The sequence below is a fragment of the Pristiophorus japonicus genome, chromosome 20 (assembly GCF_044704955.1).
Source record: "Pristiophorus japonicus isolate sPriJap1 chromosome 20, sPriJap1.hap1, whole genome shotgun sequence".
NCBI classification, from domain to species: Eukaryota; Metazoa; Chordata; class Chondrichthyes; family Pristiophoridae; genus Pristiophorus; species Pristiophorus japonicus.
Genome location: NC_091996.1, coordinates 79,615,520 through 79,636,384, shown reverse-complemented (window position 1 = coordinate 79,636,384; position 20,865 = coordinate 79,615,520). Strand labels below are relative to the sequence as shown.

Genomic DNA, 20,865 nt, shown 5'->3' with positions numbered 1-20,865 from the left:
GTTTAACAAAGTGCCAGGAGCACTTCACAAAAAGTAGGGAACCAGTGAGTGTAGAACTGAACCCAGATACAGTCTGCACCTTCAAGGGAGGAGAGGGAGGGGAACCAGAGAGTGTAGAACGGAACCCAGCCAGAGTCAGCACCTTAACCAGTGAGTGTAGAACTGAACCCAGCTGGAGTCAGCACCCTCAAGGGAGGAGAGGGGAACCAGTGAGTGTAGAACTGAACCCAGCCGGAGTCAGCATCCTCAAGGGAGGAGAGGGGAACCAGTGAGTGTAGAACTGAACCCAGCCAGAGTCAGCACCTTCAGGGAGGAGAGGGAGGGAGACCAGTGAGTGCAGAACTGAACCCAGCCAGAGTCAGCACCTTCAGGGGAAGGGAACCAGTGAGTGTAGAACTGAACCCAGCTAGAGTCAGCACCTTCAGGGGAGGGGAACCAGTGAGTGTAGAACTGAACCCAACCAGAGTCAGCACCTTCAGGGGAGGGTAACCGGTGAGTGCAGAACTGAACCCAGCCAGAGTCAGCACCTTCAGGGGAGGGGAACCAGAGAGTGTAGAACTGAACCCAACCAGAGTCAGTACCTTCAGGGGAGGGTAACCGGTGAGTGTAGAACTGAACCCAGCCAGAGTCAGCACCTTCAGGGGAGGGTAACCGGTGAGTGTAGAACTGAACCCAGCCAGAGTCAGTACCTTCAGGGGAGGGGAACCAGTGAGTGTAGAACTGAACCCAGCCAGAGTCAGCACCTTCAGGAGAGGGGAACCAGTGAGTGTAGAACTGAACCCAGCCAGAGTCAGCATCTTCAGGAGAGGGGAACCAGTGAGTGTAGAACTGAACCCAGCCAGAGTCAGCACCTTCAGGAGAGGGGAACCAGTGAGTGTAGAACTGAACCCAGCCAGAGTCAGCCCCTTCAGGAGGAGGAGAGAAGTCGAACAAAAGGGAAAACATTGGAGATGGTTTGGACTTCAGCACAGGCAGGAGGGAATGTGTGTGGGCACAAGACAGGAAAGAACGTTCGATAGAAACTAGAATTGTCTATTCTGAATTTCTATCTTGTACTTAGTGATGACTTTTGTAAACTCCTTTTACAGGGTATTAGAAGGGGAGGATTTGCAGACAGAAAACACAAACCAAACATATAGTCAAGATCTGACTGAGACACTCGCTCAGGACCTGAATATCGTCGGCCTTTGAATGTGGAATGAGAAATGTTTATTCTGTTCTGTCTGTGTGAATAGATTTCAAACATCAGTGTGACTGGAAAAGCACCGAGGCACACACACCCGAGTGAGAGTGTTCCAATGCACTGTCTGTGGAAGGAGCTTTAACCAGTTACACAGCCTGAAAAAACATCGCACCATTCACAGCGTCGAGAAACCGAACACGTGTTGTGTGTGTGGACGAGGCTTCAACTGATCGTCCAAAACGTGGAGACACACAAGGATACCCACACCATGGAGAAATATTGGGAATGTGGGTACTGTGGGAAGGGATTCAATTACCCATCCCTGTTGGAAACTCATTGACGCAGTCACACCGGGGGGAGGCCATTCACCTGCTGTGTGCGTGGGAAGGGATTCACTCCAGGCTTCAAAAAACAAAACCGGCCTTGGAGCCTGGAAGGGAGTTAAGAACAGCTCTCCTACTGCTGAAACCCTCATCCATGCCTTTGTTACCTCTAGACTTGACTACGCCAACTCACTCCTGGCCGGCCTCCCACATTCTACACTACGTAAATTTGAGGTCTTCCAAAACTCAGCAGCCCCTGTCCTAACTCGCACCAAGTCATGATCACTCATCACCCCTGTGCTATCTGACCGACATTGGGTCCTGGTTAAACAACGCCTCGATTTCAAAATTCTCATCTTTGTTTACAAATCACTTCACGGCCTCGCCCCTTCCTGTCTTTTTCAGCCTCACAACCCCACAAGATATCTGTGCTCCTCAAATTCTGCCCTCTTGAACATCCCTCATTATATCTGCTCAACCATCGGTGGCCGTGCCTTCAGCAGTTTGGGTCCTATGCTCTGGAACTCCCTCCTTAAACCTCTCCACCTCTCTTTCCTCCTTTAAGATGCTCCTTAAAACCTACCTCTTCAACCAGGCTTTCGATCATCTATCTTAATTTCTTCTTTTGTGGCTCGGTGTCAAATTTATCTGTTTTGTCTTTTTAACACTGCTGTGAAGTGCCTTTGGATGTTTTACTACATTAAAGGTGCTATATAAGTAACAGTTTTATACAGGGATCGGTGCTGTGACCACTGTTCTGGCAATAGGTGGGCAGTGGTGTTCCCTAGGGATCGGTGCTGGGACCACTGTTCTGGAAATAGGTGGGAGGTGATGTTACACAGTGATCGGTGCTGGGACCACTGTTCTGGCAATAGGTGGACAGTGGTGTTCCCCAGGGATCGGTGCTGGGACCACTGTTCTGGCAATAGGTGGGAGGTGATGTTACACAGGGACCGGTGCTGGGACCACTGTTCTGGCAATAGGTGGGAGGTGATACATAGAAACATAGAAAATAGGTGCAGGAGTAGGCCATTCGGCCCTTCTAGCCTGCACCGCCATTCAATGAGTTCATGGCTGAACATTCAACTTCAATACCCCATTCCTGCTTTCTCGCCATACCCCTTGATCCCCCTAGTAGTAAGGACCTCATCTAACTCCTTTTTGAATATATTTAGTGAATTGGCCTCAACAACTTTCTGTGGTAGAGAATTCCACAGGTTCACCACTCTCTGGGTGAAGAAGTTCCTCCGCATCTCGGTCCTAAATGGCTTACCCCTTATCCTTAGACTGTGACCTCTGGTTCTGGACTTCCCCAACATTGGGAACATTCTTCCTGCATCTAACCTGTCTAACCCCGTCAGAATTTTAAATGTTTCTATGAGGTCCCCTCTCATTCTTCTGAACTCCAGTGAATACAAGCCCAGTTGATCCAGTCTTTCTTGATAGGTCAGTCCCGCCATCCCGGGGAATCAGTCTGGTGAACCTTCGCTGCACTCCCTCAATAGCAAGAATGTCCTTCCTCAGGTTAGGAGACCAAAACTGTACACAATACTCCAGGTGTGGCCTCACCAATGCCCTGTACAACTGTAGCAACACCTCCCTGCCCCTGTACTCAAATCCCCTTGCTATGAAGGCCAACATGCCATTTGCTTTCTTAACCGCCTGCTGCACCTGCATGCCAATCTTCAATGACTGATGTACCATAACACCCAGGTCTTTTTGCACCTCCCCTTTTCCTAATCTGTCACCATTCAGATAATAGTCTGTCTCTCTGTTTTTACCATCAAAGTGGATAACCTCACATTTATCGATTACACAGTGATCGGTGCTGGGACCGCTGTTCTGGCAATAGGTGGGAGGTGATGTTACAGTGATCGGTGCTGGGACCACTGTTCTGGCAATAGGTGGGCAGTGGTGTTCCCCAGGGATCGGTGCTGGGCCCACTGTTCTGGTAATAGGTGGGCAATGGTGTTCCCCAGGGATCTGTGCTGGGACCACTGTTCTGGCAATAGGTGGGAGGTGGTGTTCCACAGGGATCGGTGCTGGGACCACTGTTGTTCATCATTTACATAAAGGATTTGGACTCGGGAATCAGAAGTACAATTTCCACATTTTCAGATGACACAAATTGGGAGATAGAGTTAATACTGAGGAAGACTGTGACAAAATGCAAGACATTAATAAGTTTGCAGAATGCATGTGTAACTGGGAAATGAATTTCAGTATAGATCAGTGAGAGGTGGTGTGTTTTGGTCGGAAGAATAAGGAGGCCACATTCTATTTGGAAAATAAGAGTCTAAATGGGGCAGAGGAGCCAAGGGATCGAGGGGTACAGATACACAAATCATTAAAAGTAGCGACGTGCGTTAATATGGCCATTTAAAAAAGCAAACAAAGCACTGGGGATAATTTCTAAAGGAGCCTTCTGTTCCATGCCCAGGAGCTCTGAACAAAGGAAGAGTGGGACACATTTCTTACACACCTCAAGATTAACCTGCACGGCGACTGTGCTGTCAGTGCAGAGAGATGAGAGAGACCAAAGTGCTGTTTGGCCCGCTCAGTGTGGCCCTAAAGGATTGTGTCCAGGCTGAAGTTGTTTCCGCCGTACGATCCTCCCCTCAGATTGTCCTCTCTGAGCTCCAGCCGGGTGATGCTAAACACTCCGGTGGGAAAGACAAAAATCCACAGCAATGTGTTGAAAGCAAAGCTGATTTATTTCCCAATCATCCAGAATATTAAACTCCAACCCAGTTACAGGAGTTATCAGCAGAAACAAACCCCAACTGTCAGAATGAACATGGTTCAGTCCTGGATGTGATTAACAGCAGCAATACCAGCACAATCTAACCCCTGCAGTCACTTGTGAACTCGCTGGTGTGTCAGCAGGTTGCATGACTGAGTGAATCCCTTCCCACACACAGAGCAGGTGAACGGCCTCTCCCCAGTGTGAATGCGCTGGTGTATAGTAAGTCCAGATGATCGCGTGAACCCAGTCCTGCAGCGAGAGCACCTGAACGGTCTCTCCCCAGTGTGAATACGTTGATGGCACATCAATGGCCCGGGACTTTTATAGCACTTCCTGCAGTCCGAGCATTTAAAAGGTCTTTCGTCAGTGTGAACTCGCTGGTGAGTCAGCAGGCTGGATGACGAAGTGAATCCCTTCCCACACTCTGAGCAGATAAACGGCCTCTCCCCAGTGTGAACTCACTGGTGTATCAGAAGGTGGGATGACTGAATGAATCCCTTCCCACACTCTGAACAGGTAAACGGCCTCTCCCCAGTGAGACTGCGCTTGTGTCTCGATAGGCCAGAGATTTGGCTGAAGCCTTGTCCACACACAGAACACGTGTACACTTTCTCCCCACTGTCAACGGTGCTTTTTGCTTCCATATTGATGGGCCGATGATATACCGGTCCCAATGAATCGAGTGATGCCGTCAGATCTTGATGCGGTGTGCAATTTGAGTTTCCCGTCTGCAAATCCTCCCCTTCTAATACCTTGTAAAATTAATTTATAACAGGAAAAAGGGAGTGTGAGAGAGAACCCACAAAGAGGCAGGTTAGTAATAGACAAGACAAATTTGTGAAACATGATTCTGCCTGACTGAATTCTGCTTTTCCAAATGTCCTGCTACTGCTTCTTTAATAAGAGGCAAGTTAGTAATTTGAACTGAATGAATCTGCTAAATTGTGGGGCTGGCATTACAACAAAGTGACCATGACCCAGTGTGTCTGACTCTGGCTGGGTTCAGTTCGACACTCGCTGGTTCCCCTCCCTCTCCTCCCCTGAAGGTGCTGACTCTGGCGGGGTTCTGTTCTACACTCACTGGTTCCTCTCCCTCTCCTCCCCTGAAGGTGCTGACTCTGGCGGGGTTCTGTTCTACACTCACTGGTTCCCCTCCCTCTTCTCCCCTGGAGGTGCTGACTCTGACTGGGTTCAGTTCGACACTCACTGGTTCCCCTCCCTCTTCTCCCCTGAAGGTGCTGACTCTGGCTGGGTTCTGTTCTACACTCACTGGTTCCCCTCCCTCTCCTCCCCTGAAGGTGCTGACTCCGGCTGGGTTCAGTTCTACACTCACTGGTTCCCCTCCCTCTCCTCCCCTGAAGGTGCTGACTCTGGTTGGGTTCAGTTCGACACTCACTGGTTCCCCTCCCTCTTCTCCCCTGAAGGTGCTGACTCTGGCTGGGTTCAGTTCTACACTCACTGGCTCCCCTCCGTCTCCTCCCCTGAAGGTGCTGACTCTGGCTGGGTTCAGTTCTACACTCACTGGTTCCCCTCCCTCTCCTCCCCTGAAGGTGCTGACTCTGTCTGGGTTCAGTTCGACACTCACTGGTTCCCCTCCCACTCCTCCTCTGAAGGTGCTGACTCTGTCTGGGTGTCTGTGCTCTCGTCACCTCTTTATACACTCTGACCCTCCCTTCTATCTGTAATATCTCCCTGTTTTGGTGATGGGCTCTCCCTGACCACTCTCCATTTCACCTTCTGAGACAGATGCTCCCAGACTGTCACCATTTCAGAGAATCATACAGCACAGAAGACCAATCGGTCCATCAAGCCTGTCCGACTCACTGGAAGAGCCACTCCCTGCACCGACCCCAAAACACTGGAACATTTCCACTTTGAAGCATTCATCGTTTTGAAAGTTATTATTGATGAACTTTTCAAAGTGTGGAGCCCAACCCTCAATATCTGAGGTGTAACCAGTGACTGATAAAGGTTGACCATAATGAGCTTGTTGTTGTATCTATACTGCTATTAATACTGTAACAGATTGATCAGCTGACCCTGCCCCTCACAGATTTGTGGTCACCTTTAAATTGGACCATTTGGTTTAGAAAGCCTCCCATTTTTCTTCCTTCCAGAATACATTGAGTGTGGGTGTCCCTGGGAGCCTGAGGCCCTGTCCCCGCGGGCGGGACAACCCCGGGCTCAGCCTCTGGCCTGTTATTGGGCCCTGGGCCCTACACCAGGGGTTTATGAAGCTCACCAGCCCCACTCGCGGCTCCAATTCCTGCCCCGCGCCGACAACCCACCGTCTCGTGTCCCACATCATCCGGGCTCCACCCTCGCCGCCGCCGCCCGCGCATGCTCAGTGCGGGAGATCCGGGCTCAGCCCCGCCCTTTGCACACTCCGATTGGTTGGAGGACCAACTGCCCGCTCGGTCCTCCAGCCCCGCCCCCGATCTTCCTATTCGCCCAGAGCCGCCGTCAATCACCCGGGCAATGTGAGCTGAGCATGCGCGGTGGGGCTGCTGTGTCTGAGGCAGCGGCTGAGAGATGGACGGAGGGAGCGGGTTAATAAACCCCGGGGGGACGCGGGCTTCACACACACCGACAACACTCCGCATTATCCGCTTCACACACACCCGCTGTGGGCCTCAGGCCCCGAACAACAACCTGCGGCTCCGGCCTTTCCCCGGGCGCGGGGCTTTCTCCCGGTGACAGGCCCCCGGCAACGGCCGCTCTGTCCCGGGGTGGGCGCTGGGTGCGGGGCGGGGGGAGCTCTGTGTGTTGCAGCAGTTTGAGCGGCAGTGGGGATGGAGGAGAAGCTGCTGGGTTCCCCCCCAGTACTTCTGGGCCCAGTGGGTCCAACAATTGCCCATGTAGCTGTCCGGGGAGGTGGGCTCTGGGACCAACAATTGCCCATGTGGGGCTGTCCGGGGAGGTGGGCTCTGGGCCCAGTGAGACCAACAATTGCCCATGTGGGGCTGTCCGGGGAGGTGGGCTCTGGGCCCAGTGAGACCAACAATTGCCCATGTGTGGGGCTGTCCGGGGAGGTGGGCTCTGGGCCCAGTGGGTCCAACAATTGCCCATGTGTGGGCCTGTCCGGGGAGGTGGGCTCTGGGCCCAGTGAGACCAACAATTGCCCATGTGTGGGGCTGTCCGTAGGAGTGGGTTCTGGGCCCAGTGGGACCAACAATTGCCCATGTGTGGGGCTGTCCGTAGGAGTGGGTTCTGGGCCCAGTGGGACCAACAATTGCCCATGTAGCTGTCCGGGGAGGTGGGCTCTGGGACCAACAATTGCCCATGTGGGGCTGTCCGAGGAGGTGGGCTCTCGGCCCAGTGGGACCAACAATTGCCCATGTGGGGCTGTCCGAGGAGGTGGGCTCTCGGCCCAGTGGGACCAACAATTGCCCATGTGGGGCTGTCCGGGGAGGTGAGCAATGGGCCCAGTGGGACCAACAATTGCCCATGTGGGGCTGTCCGGGGAGGTGGGCTCTGGGCCCAGTGGGACCAACAATTGCCCATGTGGGGCTGTCCGGGGAGGTGGGCTCTGGGCCCAGTGGGACCAACAATTGCCCATGTGGGGCTGTCCGGGGAGGTGGGCTCTGGGCCCAGTGGGACCAACAATTGCCCATGTGTGGGGCTGTCCGTAGGAGTGGGTTCTGGGCCCAGTGGGACCAACAATTGCCCATGTAGCTGTCCGGGGAGGTGGGCTCTGGGACCAACAATTGCCCATGTGGGGCTGTCCGAGGAGGTGGGCTCTCGGCCCAGTGGGACCAACAATTGCCCATGTGGGGCTGTCCGGGGAGGTGAGCAATGGGCCCAGTGGGACCAACAATTGCCCATGTGGGGCTGTCCGAGGAGGTGGGCTCTCGGCCCAGTGGGACCAACAATTGCCCATGTGGGGCTGTCCGAGGAGGTGGGCTCTCGGCCCAGTGGGACCAACAATTGCCCATGTGGGGCTGTCCGGGGAGATTAGATTGTTAAACAGACATTGTGCACAATATAAAAGAGTTTTAGGATTAAGTATTTCTGCAGAGGCTTTACGTCCCTCTTACATACACAGATTTGTTTTAATTCATTCTTTGGATGTGGCCATTACTGGCAATATATTGCCAATCCCTAATTTTCCGTTGAACTGCTGCAGTCCGCATTTGCTCCCACAGTTAGGTAGGGAGTACCTGGAATGGCGATATATGTCTGATTCAGGATGGTGGAGAACTTGGAGATGTTAGAATCATAGAATGGTTACAGCGCTGAAGGAGACCATTCGGCCCGTCGAGCCCGTGCTGACTCCCTGCAAGAGCACCTCAGCCAGTCCCACTCATCTGTCCTTTCCCCGTAGCCCTGCAAATAGTTTTCTTTTAGGTACTTATCCAACACCCTTTTGAAAGCCACAGTTGAGTCTGCCTCTGCCTCCACCTCCCTTCCAGGCCGTTCATTCCAGATCCTAACCATTCACTGTGTAAAAATGTTTTTTCTTATGTCACCTTTGGTTCTTTTGCCAATCACCTTGAATCTATGTCCTCCGATTCTCGACCCTTCCACCAATGGTGGTCACTTTTTTAAAGCGCGGCCCCATAAATGACCAGATTCACTCAGCTCAATTTCACAACCTGCCTTTCATTTTTTCTTTCTCATGCTCCCTTTTTCCTATTTTATGTTCATTTCACAGGGCATTAGAAGGGGAGGATTTGCAGTCGCGAAGCTCAAACCAAACATTGCATCAGGATCTGACAGTCACTCGTGTCATCATGACCGAACTATCACACGCCTTTGAACATGGAATCAAAAAGCAGCGTTGACAGCGGGGAGAAACCGTGCACGTGTTTGTTGTGTGGATGTAGCTTCAGTCGATCCTCTGGCCTGGCGAAACACAAATGCAGTCACATCGGGGAGAATCTGCGTAAATGTGGGGTCTGTGGGAAGCGATTCAATTACCCGTCTGAGCTGGAAAATCATCAGCGAGTTCACACTGGGAGAGACCTTTTAAATGCCCTGACTGTGGGAAGTGTTATAAAAGTTCCAGGGAACTGAGCTGTCATCAATGTGTTCACACTGACGAGCGTCCGTTCAGGTGCTCTCACTTCGGGACTGGGTTCAGGCGATCATCTGGACTCACTGTACACCAGCGCACTGACACTGGGGAGAGGCCGATCACCTGCTCAGAGTGTGGTCATCCCACCTGCTGACACACCAGCAAGTTGACAAGTGACTGCAGGGGTTGGATTCTGCTATTATTGCTGCTGTTAATCACTTTCAGGACTGAACCATGTTCATTCTGATAGTTGGGCTTTGTTTCTACTGATGTTAATAACTCCTGTAACTGGGCTGGAGTTTAATCATAGAATCCTTACAGCACATTAGGAGGCCATTTGGTCCATCGAGCCAGTACCTGTGCAGGAGCACTTCAGCTCGTCCCACTCCCTCGCCCTTTCCCCATAGCCCTGCACATATATTTCTTTCAGGTACTTATCCAATTCCCTTTTGAAAGCCACGATTGAATCTGCGTCCACCACCCTTTCAGGCCAGATCCTAACCAATTGCTGCATTAAAAAGTTTTTTCTCATGTCGCCTTTGGTTCCTCTGTCCAATCATCTTAAATCTGTGTCCTCTGGTTCTCGATTCTTCGGCCAATGGGAACAGTTTCTCTCTCCACGCGGTCCAGACCCCTCATGGTTTTGAATACCTCCATCAAATCTCCTCTCAACCTTCTCTGCTCCAAGGAGAACAACCCCAGCTTCACCAGTTTATCCACGTAACTGAAGTCACTCTTCCCTGGAACCATTCTTGTAAATCTTTTCTGCACCCTCTCCAAAGCTAAAGTGCGGTGCCCAGAATTGGACATAATATTCCAGTTGTGGCTGAACCAGTGTTTTATAAAAATTCATCATTACTTCCTTGCTTTTATACTCTATGCCTCAATTTATAAAGCCCAGGATCCCCTATGCTTTGTAAACTGCTTTCTCATCTTGCCCTGTCACCTTCAATATTTTGTGCACATATACCAGCAGATCTCCCTGTTCCTGCACCCCGCCCCCCTCCCCTCTCAAAATATACCTTTTCATTTATATTACCTCTCATTCTTCCTCCCAAAATGTATCATTTTGCACTTTTCTGTGTTAAATTTCATCTGCTACATGTCCACCCATTCCACCAGCCTGTCTATGACCTCTTGAAGTCTATCACTATCCTCCTCACTGTTCACTATACTTCCAAGTTTTGAGTCATCCGCAACTTTTGAAATACTGCTCTCTACACCCAAGCCCAAATCATTAATATATATCAGGAAAAGCAGTGGTCCTAGTACCGACCCATGGGATAAACCACTGTATACTATCCTCCAATCCGAAAAACAGCTGTTCACCACTACTCTCTATTTCCTGTCTCTTAACCAATTTCATATCTGTGCTGCCACTGTGCCTTTTATTCCATGGGCTTCAAATTTGCTGGCAAGCCGATAATGTGGAACTTTAACAAACACCTTTTGGAAGTCCATGTACAGATCATCAATCACTTTACCCTGATCAGCCGTCTCCGTTACCTCATCAAAAATCTCAATCAAGTTATTTGAACACGATTTGCCTTTAACAAATCCGTGTTGGCTTTCCTTAATTAATCCACATTTGTCCAAACCATCTCTTTAATAGGCATTCCATTGTTCAATTAGTTTTGCCTGCTAATCTTTGATTCTAATTTACCTGGGCCAGATCCATTCTCATCCCACTGAAATTGGCTTTCCTCCAATTAAGTATTTTGACTATAGATTGCTCTTTGTTCTTTTTCATAGCTAACCTAAACATTAGGATACTATGATCACTATTCCCTAAATGTTCCCCGAGTGAAACATGCTCCACCTGACCCTCCTCATTCTCCAGGACCAGATCCAGCAATGCCTCCTTCCTCATTGGGCCAGAAACATACTGATCAAGAAAGTTCTTCTGAACACATTTTTGAAAGTCTTCCCCCTTTACATTATCACTATCCCAGTCTATATTAGGATAATTTAAGTCCCTGTTATCACTACTCTATAGTTCTTACACCTCTTTGTAATTTCCCTGCAAATTTGTTCCTCTCTATCCTTTCCACTGCCATCAGAGGAAATTCACAGCCTACAAGATATCCACGCTGAGACACAGGAAGCTTTGGCCTGGATATCCAACTTAGATATTGACATTTGATTTTCTTTGCTACTACTATACTAAAGAAGAAGATGATGAGTCGGTGACCAGGATATTCTGGATAGAAGTCAAATAGATCAGCTTTGCTTTTAACACAGTGCTATGGATTTTTGTCTTTCCCACCTGAGTGTTTAGCATCACACGGCTGGAGCTCAGCGAGGACAATCTGGGGGGAGGATCGTACGGCGGGAACAGAACTTCAGCCTGGACACAGTCCTTCAGGGTCACACTGAGAGGGGCAAACGGCACTTTGGTCTTTCTCATCTCCACTGACAGCAAAGTCGCCGTGCGGGTTAATCTTGAGGTGTGTAAGAAATGTGTCCCAGCCGCTCCCTTCCATGATTCAGAGTTCCTGGGCACGGAGCAGAAGGCTCCTTTACAACAGTGTTTAGAGTGGAGAAAAACAACGGTGAATGCTGGGAATGTGCTGTCCAATCAGAGATTAGTGTAAATCTGCGATCTGATGCTGACTGAAAGTGGAACGGCAGGTTTATGTTTCCACTATAAAATGACTGGTAATTATTCTATGAAGATTTAAAGTGTTTGTGTGATAATCTTGAATCTACCATTTTAAGGCAGGCTTTAACACATTTAAATAAATCCGTTTCAAATAAATTGGTTAAAGTCTGCATTAAAATAGCAGACGGAGGAGTTCACAGGAGCCTGATAACTGCTGGTACAATTACACAACAGTCAAGTGATCTCCAGATAAAGAAGGACCTGCAGCGTGTTTCCAGGAATTCCCTCTTTTATTGATGTGTGTGTGTGTTAGACACAAGGATAACTAAAACTACACGACCCGGAACATCCACGGGGGTGCGATCCTGACAGTTACTCTGGGATCACTCCCGCTGTGGAACTCCACCACTGACCCCGCTGAAGGTTGTAGGCTCAGGGAGTGGGGCCTCCAGGAGTTAGCCCCTTGCCCGTATTGTCAACAGCTCAATAGAGTCAGGGATTGTTGCCTCAGATTGGAAGGTAGCTCACGTAGTTCCCATTTTCAAAAATGGGGACAAATCAGAGCCAGATAAATAACAAAATAGTAAAATATTTTACAGGCACATCAATAAAATAAGGAAGGCTGGGATGGGAATAGGGCCATTAAGGGATAGACAGGGTGATACATAGGTAACGGTGGAGAGATGGCAGAAATATTAAATCATTATTTTGCTTCAGTATTTACCAGGGAGATAGAACAGGTGGACATGACATTGGATGATGAGATTAGAAATTAGATAAGTGCATTTAAATTTAAAAAGGGGATATATTAAATAAACTAATCAAGATCAAAGCGGACAAAACCCCTGGTCCGGATGGATTGCACCCAGGCATTTAAAAATAATCTAGGGAACAGATAGAAAAGGCATTACTATACATGTTTAGTAATTCGTTAGAAAAAGGTGCAGTGCCAGAGGACTGGCGGATAGCTAAGGTAATAGCTATATATAAGAAAGGGGACAGAACATGTCCAGATAATTATAGACCTGCAGCTTAACATCGGTGGTAGGAAAAATAATATAATCCCTGCTAAAGGAAAAAATAGATGATCAGTCATTGAAAGTTGGCATGCAGGTACAGCAGGCAGTAAAGGCGGCGGCAAATGGTATGTTGGCCTTCATAGCTACGGGATTTGAGTATAGGAGCAGGAAGGTGTTACTATAGTTGTACAGGGCCTTGGTGAGGCCTCACCTGGAATATTGTATTCAGTTTTGGTCTCCTAACGTGAGGAAGTACGTTCTTGCTATAGAGGGAGTGCAGCGAAGGTTCACCAGACTGATTCCCGGGATGGCAGGACTGACATACGAGGAGAGACTGGATCAATTGGGCCTGTATTCACTAGAGTTTAGAAGGATGAGAGGGGATCTCATAGAAACATAAAAAATTCTGATGGGACTGGACAGGTTAGATGCAGGAAGAATATTCCCAATGTTGGGGAAGTCCAGAACCAGGGGACACAGTCTAAGGATAAGGGGTAAGCCATTTAGGACTGAGATGAGGAGAAACTTCTTCACTCAGAGAGTTGTTAACCTGTGGAATTCCTTACCGCAGAGTTGTTGATGCCAGTTTATTGGACATATTCAAGAGGGAGTTACGGCTAAAGGGATCAAGGGGTATGGAGAGAAAGCAGGAAAGGGGTACTGAGGTGAATGATCAGCCATGATCTGATTGAATGGTGGTGCAGGCTCGAAGGGCCTACTCCTGCACCTATTTTTCTATGTTTTCTATGTCTATGTTTCTAAAAATATAATAATGAATAGTCAACATGGATTTCAAAAGGGAAAGTCTTGCTTGACGAACATTGAATTTTTTGAAGAGGTAAGAGAGTAGACAATGGTAATGTAGTCGATGTAATTTATCTAGATTTTGTACATCATAATGTACACCATAATAGACTGATGAACAAGGTCAGAGAATGCAGAGTCAGGGACAAGCAGCAGAATGGATAGCTATCTGGCTTCAAGGCAGAGAGTAGGGGTAAAGGGTAGCTATTCAGTGGCAGAATGGGGTAGTGGTGTCCCACAAGGATCATTGCTGGGACCGCTGCTGTCCACAATTTACAATAACAATTTATATTTGAAACCAAAAACACAATTTCCAAATCTGCGGATTACACCAAATTGGGGGAGATAGGAGGACTGCAACAAATTACAGGAGGACATTACTAAACTTGCAGAATGGGCATATATTTGGCAAATTAAGTTTAGCACAGATAAATGTGAGGTACAGGTGCAATGTCCCGAATCCGGAATTCTGAAAACCGTAATTGTCCAAAAACCAGCCATTTTGAGGCGGCCAAGATGGCGACATCGGGCGGCAAGGTCGAGGAAATCGGTAAAAAACACAGTGCCAGGGGGCTGCAGGTGGCATGAATCGGCGGCCATCGAGGAGCGCCAACAGCTCCGGCACGGATTCAGTCCCGAGGTGGCCGGACTTCAGACGTTGTACCTGTATTATATTTTGGTAGGAAGAATAGGGAAGTAACTTATTTCTTGAAGGGTGTGGGAAGGGCGGGGTAGGAGAACAAAGGGATCTCGGAATACAAGTACACAAATTACTAAAAGTTGCTACACAGGTTAGCAAGGTCATAGAAATGTAAACAAAGCACTCAGGTTTATTACTGGAGGTATAGAATTGAAAAATAGGGAAATTATGTTAAACCTGTATCGAACCTTGGTTAAACCACACACAGTACTGCGTACAGTTCTAGCTGCCATATTATAGAAAGGATATAGAGGCACTGGAGAGGGTGCAGAGAAGATTTAAAAGGATGATACCAGAAATGCGAGGGTATACACATCAGGAAAGGATGGACAGGCTGGGTCTCTTCTCTTGGGGAAAAAAAGGCGGCTGAGGGGTGACTTAATAAAGGTCTTTAAAATTATGAACATTTTTCAGAGGTGGATAGAGAATGTTTCCACTTGTTGAGAAGAGCATAACTAGAGGCCATCAATATAAGATAGTCACCAGGAAATCCATTCGGAAATTCGGAAGAAAATCCTTTACCCAGAGAATGGTGAGAATGTGGAACTCACTGCCACAGGGAGTGGTTGAAACAAACAGATGCATTTAAGGGGAGGCTAGACAAGTATATGGGGGAGAAGGGAATAGAGGGTTATGCTGATAGATTTAGATGAGGAAAGATGGGAGTGGACCATAAATGGCGGCATGGTCTGCTGGGGTTGAATGGCCTGTTTCTGTGCCGTATATCCTATATAATCCTATGCATCGTGATCATGAATACAGAATACTAAATTGCAAAAAGTACAAGAAAATCACTGTTTCACCTGGAAGGAGTGTTTGGGGCCCTGGATAGTGAGAAGGGAGGAGGTAAAAGGGCAGGTGTTGCATCTGCTGTGCTTGCACGGGAAGGTGCCATGGGAAGGGGAGGGGGTGTTGGGGGTGATTGTGGAGTGGACCAGAGTGTTGCAGAGGGAGCAATCCCTTTAGAATGCTGAGAGGGGAGGGGAAGATGTGATTGGTGGTGGGATCATGCTGGAGGGGGCAGAAATGGCAGAGGATGATCTGTTGAATGTGGAGACTGGTGGGGTGAAAGGTGAGGACAAGTTGAATCCTGTCATAGTTCTGAGAGGGAGGGGGAGGGGAAGGGGGTGAGAGCAGAGGTGTGGGAAATAAAATGGACACGGTCGAGGGAATCCTCGGTTGAGGAAAAAGGAAAACATCGGAAACACTAGTATGGATGGTGCCGTGATCCGAACAGATGCGACGGAGACAAGAGAAACTGGGAGAATGGAATGGAGTCCTTACAGGAAGCGGGGTGGGAGGAAGTGTGGTCCAGGTAGCTGTGGGAGTCAGTGGGCTTATAGTGGATGTTGGTCGATAGCCTGTCCCAGAAATGGAGACACAGAAGTGGAGGAAGGGAAGGGAAGAGTCAGAGATGGACCATGTGAAGGTGAGCATGTGCGGCACCGAGAAAGTTCCATCGATAATGGCACATTGGTGTTGTCAGCGACAACTTAGCATGGCGGCTGGAGCACGGGGGCTTGTGGGTATTGCAGCCGCCATTACTGTTGATACTTTCAACCAACCTATGCAGCAGCTGGGGCCTGAAAATCAGCTTCACTGCCCCTGGGCTGGGAAAGGGGGACATGAGGTAACATTTTCCCTATTCCCCTTTCTAAACTCACCACAGGGTTTTAGAAGTGGAGCATTTGTAGACAGGAAGTACAAACCAAACATCATGTAAAGGGGTAGTTACACTGCTTGGACCCCCAAAGAGACAGAGGGAGATAGACAAGCAAATATGTGGGTATATTTCTGAGAAGGTTAAATACAATAGGGCAATAATAGTAGGGCATTTCAACTACCCTAACATTAACTGGGATGGAATCAGTTTAAAAGGTATAGCGGGAGCAGAATTCTTAACATGCATTCAGGAGAACTTTATTAGCCAGAACCGAGCAAGCCCAACAAGTGAGGGATTTAGTTTTAGGGGATAAAACTGGGCAGGTGGAGAGAGTATTGTGGTGCTAGTGATCATAATTCAGTTACATTTAGGGTAGTTATGGAAAAGGACAAAGATAGACATGGATTAAAAGTTCTCGATTGGGGGAAAAGACCAATTTTAATAAGCTGAGATGTGATTTAGCAAAAGTGGACTGGAAACAACTTCTTGAAGTGTCAGAGCAGTGGGAGGCATTCAAGGAGGAGATCCTGAGGGTTCAGACCAAATATGTTCCCACAAACAAAAAGGGTGGGACTCCCAAATTTAGAGTCCCCTGGATATCAAGGGGCATAAAGGTTTGAAAAGGCAAAAAAGGGAAGCTTATGTCAGATACCGAGAGCTCAATACTGCAGAAACCCTCGACGAGTATAGAAAGTGCAGGGGTGAAACTAAAAAGGAAATTAGGAGAGCATGAAAAAATATTGGCAAGTAAAATGAAGGAAAACCCAAAGATGTTTTATGAATACATTAAGAGCAAGAGAATAACTAAAGAAAGAGTAGGAGACCAAAAAGGAAGGTTGTGGAATGTGAAGACGGAAGACGTGGGAATGGTTCTTAATGAATATATTGCGTCTGTCTTCACAGAAGAGAGGATCGATGCAGACATTGTAGTTAAGGAGGAGTGTGAAATATCAGATGAGATAAATATAGTGAGAGAGATAGAATGAAGGGTAGCATCTTTTGAAAGTGGATAAATCCCCAGGCCCGGATGAAGTGTATCCCAAGCAGTTAAGAGAAGCAAGGGAGGAAATAGCAGAGGTTCTAACCATCATTTTCAATCCTCTCTGGCTACAGGTGTGGTGCCGAGGACTGCTCACGTTGTACTGTTATTTAAAAAGGGAGAAACGGAGAGACCGAGTAATTACAGGCCAGTCAGCCTAACCTTGGTGGTGGGAAAATTGATGGAAGTATTTCTGAGGGACAGTATTAATTGTCATTTAGAAAGGCATCGATTAATCAAGAACAGTCAGCATGGATTTGTTATGGGAAGGTCGTGTCTAACTTGATTGAATGTTTTAAGGAGGGAACAAGGAATGTCGATGAGCGCATTTGATGTAGTCTACAAGGATCTTACCATAGAATCAGAGAATGGTTACAGCACGGAAGAGGGCTATGCGGCCTGTTGAACCTGTGCCAGCTCTCTGCAAGAGCACCTCAGCAAGTCCCACTCCCCTGCCCTTGGCCAAGGCCTTTGACAAGTTCCCACATGGCAGACTGGTCAGAAAAGTAAATGGCCTGGGATCCAAGGGAAGGTGGCACGTTGGATCCAAAATTGGCTCATGGACAGGAAGCAAAGGGTAATGGTCGACTGGAGTTTTTGTGATTGGAAGGCTGTTTCCAGTGGGGTTCCACAGGGCTCAGTACTGGGTCTCTTGTTGTTTGTGGTATACATCAATGATTTAGACTTGGATGTAGGGGGGCATGATTAAAAAGTTTGCAGACGATACAAAAATTGGCCTTGTGGTTAATAACGAGGAAGAAAGCTGCAGACTGCAGGAAGATATCAATGAACTGGTCAGGTGGGCAGAACAGTGGCAAATGGAATTCAATCTGGAGAAGTGTGAGGTAATGCATTTGGGGAGGGCTAACAAGGCAAGGGAATACACTTTAAATGGTAGGACACTGAGAAGTGTAGAGGAACAAAGGGACCTTGAAGTGCACAGATCCCTGAAGGTAGCAGGCCAAGTGGTTAAGGCGGCATACGGAATTCTTGCCTTTACTCGCCACAGAATAAAAGAGTGGGGAGGTTATGCTTGAACTGTATAAAGCACTAGTTAGGTCACAGCTAGAGTACTGCAAGCAGTTCTGGTCACCACATTACAGGAAAGTTGTGATTGCACTTGACAGGGTACAGAGGAGATTCACAAGGATGTTGACAGGACTTGGGAATTTTAGCTATGAGGAAAGATTGGATAGGCTGGAGTTGTTTTCTGTGGAACAGAGGCAGCTGAAGAGAGATTTAACTGTATAAAATTATGAGGGGCCTAGATAGAGTGGCTAGGAAGGACCTATTTCCCTTAGAAGAGGGGTCAACAACCAGGGGCACATGCTCTGACTTTAGTCATGAGTCCACTGTGTGGTATCTTATCGAAAGTCTTTTGAAAATCCAAGTATATTACCGTTTCTGTTCCCTCTTCAAAGAATTCACTGAGGTTGGTCAAGCATGACCTTCCCTTTTGAAATCCATGCTGACTGCATTAAGCTACTCTGTGGTTTACTGCACTTGTTGTGTCTCCCTTTTTAAACATAGGAATAACATTAGATATAACAATTATATATCTTTTCCAAATGTCATTAGTTTATCTTGTCTGATAGAAACCAACACCAGTCACTGACACCAATCCCCTCCTGTCTGATATAAACCCATCCCACAGTCACTGACACCAATCCCCTCCTGTCTGATATAAACCCACCCCACAGTCACTGACACCAATCTCCTCCTGTCTGATATAAACCCACCCCACAGTCACTGACACCAATCTCCTCCTGTCTGATATAACCCATCCCAGAGTCACTGACACCAATCTCCTCTTGTCTGATATAAACCAACCCCACAGTCACTGACACCAATCTCCTCTGGTCTGATATAAACTAACCCCACAGGCCTGGAAAGATTAAACTCAGCAGTTACTTGGTCTGGACTTGTCCCCATTCCCGTGCCGAAGGAATTGCTGTACCAGATGGAGGAGCAACATTTGGGGCTCTTGATTCTCCACCAATTCCCATCTTTCTGGTGGATACTGGAGGGGCCACGATGTGTAATGTGCAAGTCAGTAAGAATTGTCAGCAAGGATTAATCAGCACTTTCTAATTGGAGATGTTAATCAGTGAAGTCTTTCAGACAGTGAATTCTAGATTTTGTATCAAACATCAATTTAGGATTGAAATAAAAGTTCATAATGTTATTTTAAACTAATTTCTGACCAGAGTCCATAAATTAAGGGGAAAGATCACAGATAGCAGATCTTAAATGGACACTGCAGCCCCGAGAACACAATCAGCAATATATCCAGAATATTGAAGTCCAGCCCAGTTATAGGGTTGTTAACATTAACAGAAACAAACCCCAACTGTCAGAATGAATATGGTTCAGTCGGGATGTGATTAACAGCAGCAATAACAGCAGAATCCAACCCCTGCAGTTACTTGTGAGCTCGCTGGTGTTTCAGCAGGTTGGATGACTGAGTGAATACCTTCACACACTCCGAGCAGGTGAATGGCTTCTCCCCAGCGTGAACTCGCTGGTGTGCCAGTTGGCCAGATAGCTGAGCAAATCCCTTCCCGCACACGGAGCAGGTGAATGGCTTCTCCCCAGTGTGAACTCGCTGGTGTGCCAGTTGGCCAGATAGCTGAGCAAATCCCTTCCCGCACACGGTGCAAGTGAATGGCTTCTCCCCAGAGTGAACGCGCTGGTGTGCCAGTTGGCCAGATAGCTGAGCAAATCCCTTCCCGCACACGGAGCAAGTGAATGGCTTCTCCCCAGAGTGAACGCGCTGGTGTGCCAGTTGGCCAGATAACTGAGCAAATCCCTTCCCGCACACGGAGCAAGTGAATGGCTTCTCCCCAGAATGAACTCGCTGGTGTGCCAGTTGGCCAGATAGCTGAGCAAATCCCTTCCCGCACACGGAGCAAGTGAATGGCTTCTCCCCAGAATGAACTCGCTGGTGTGCCAGTAGGCCAGATAACTGAGCGAATCCCTTCCCGCACACGGAGCAAGTGAATGGCTTCTCCCCAGAATGAACTCGCTGGTGTGCCAGTTGGCCAGATAGCTGAGCAAATCCCTTCCCGCACACGGAGCAAGTGAATGGCTTCTCCCCAGAGTGAACTCGCTGGTGTGCCAATTGGCCAGATAGCTGAGCAAATCCCTTCCCGCACACGGAGCAAGTGAATGGCTTCTCCCCAGAGTGAACTCGCTGGTGTGCCAGTAGGCCAGATAACTGAGCAAATCCCTTCTCACACACAGAGCAGTTGAACGGCCTCTCCCCAGAGTGAACTCGCTGGTGTGCCAGTAGGCCAGATAACTGAGTAAATCCCTTCTCACACACAGGGCAGGTGAACGGCTTCTCCCCGGTGTGACTGCGCCGATGAGTTTCCAGCAGAGATGGGTAATTAAATCCTATCCCACAGTCCCCACATTTCCACGGTATCTCCATGGTGCGGGTGTCCTGGTGTCTCTCCAGGTTAGATGATCAGTTGAAGCTTCACCTGCACACAGAACACGTGTACAGTTTCTCCCCACTATGAATGGTGCGATGTATTTCAGGCTGTGTAGCTGGTTAAAAGATTTCTCCTTCTATATTCAAACACCGATGATATTCAGGTTCAGATGTATTGAGTGATTCTGTGAGATCTTGACGTGATGTTAGGTTTGAGTTTCCGGTCTACAAATCCTCCTCTTCTAATACCCTGTAAAAGGAGTTTACAAAACTCATCACTAAGTACAGGATATAAATTCAGAAAAGATCATTCTAGTTTCTATTCAAGAGAGA

The 20,865-nt window shown here is 48.2% G+C and overlaps 1 pseudogene; it reads right to left on the bottom strand.

Annotated features, from left to right (window-relative positions):
* Positions 1-4,228: 4,228 nt before the first annotated feature.
* LOC139232620 (zinc finger protein 271-like) lies at positions 4,229-20,651 on the bottom strand (annotated as a pseudogene).
* Positions 20,652-20,865: the final 214 nt, after the last annotated feature.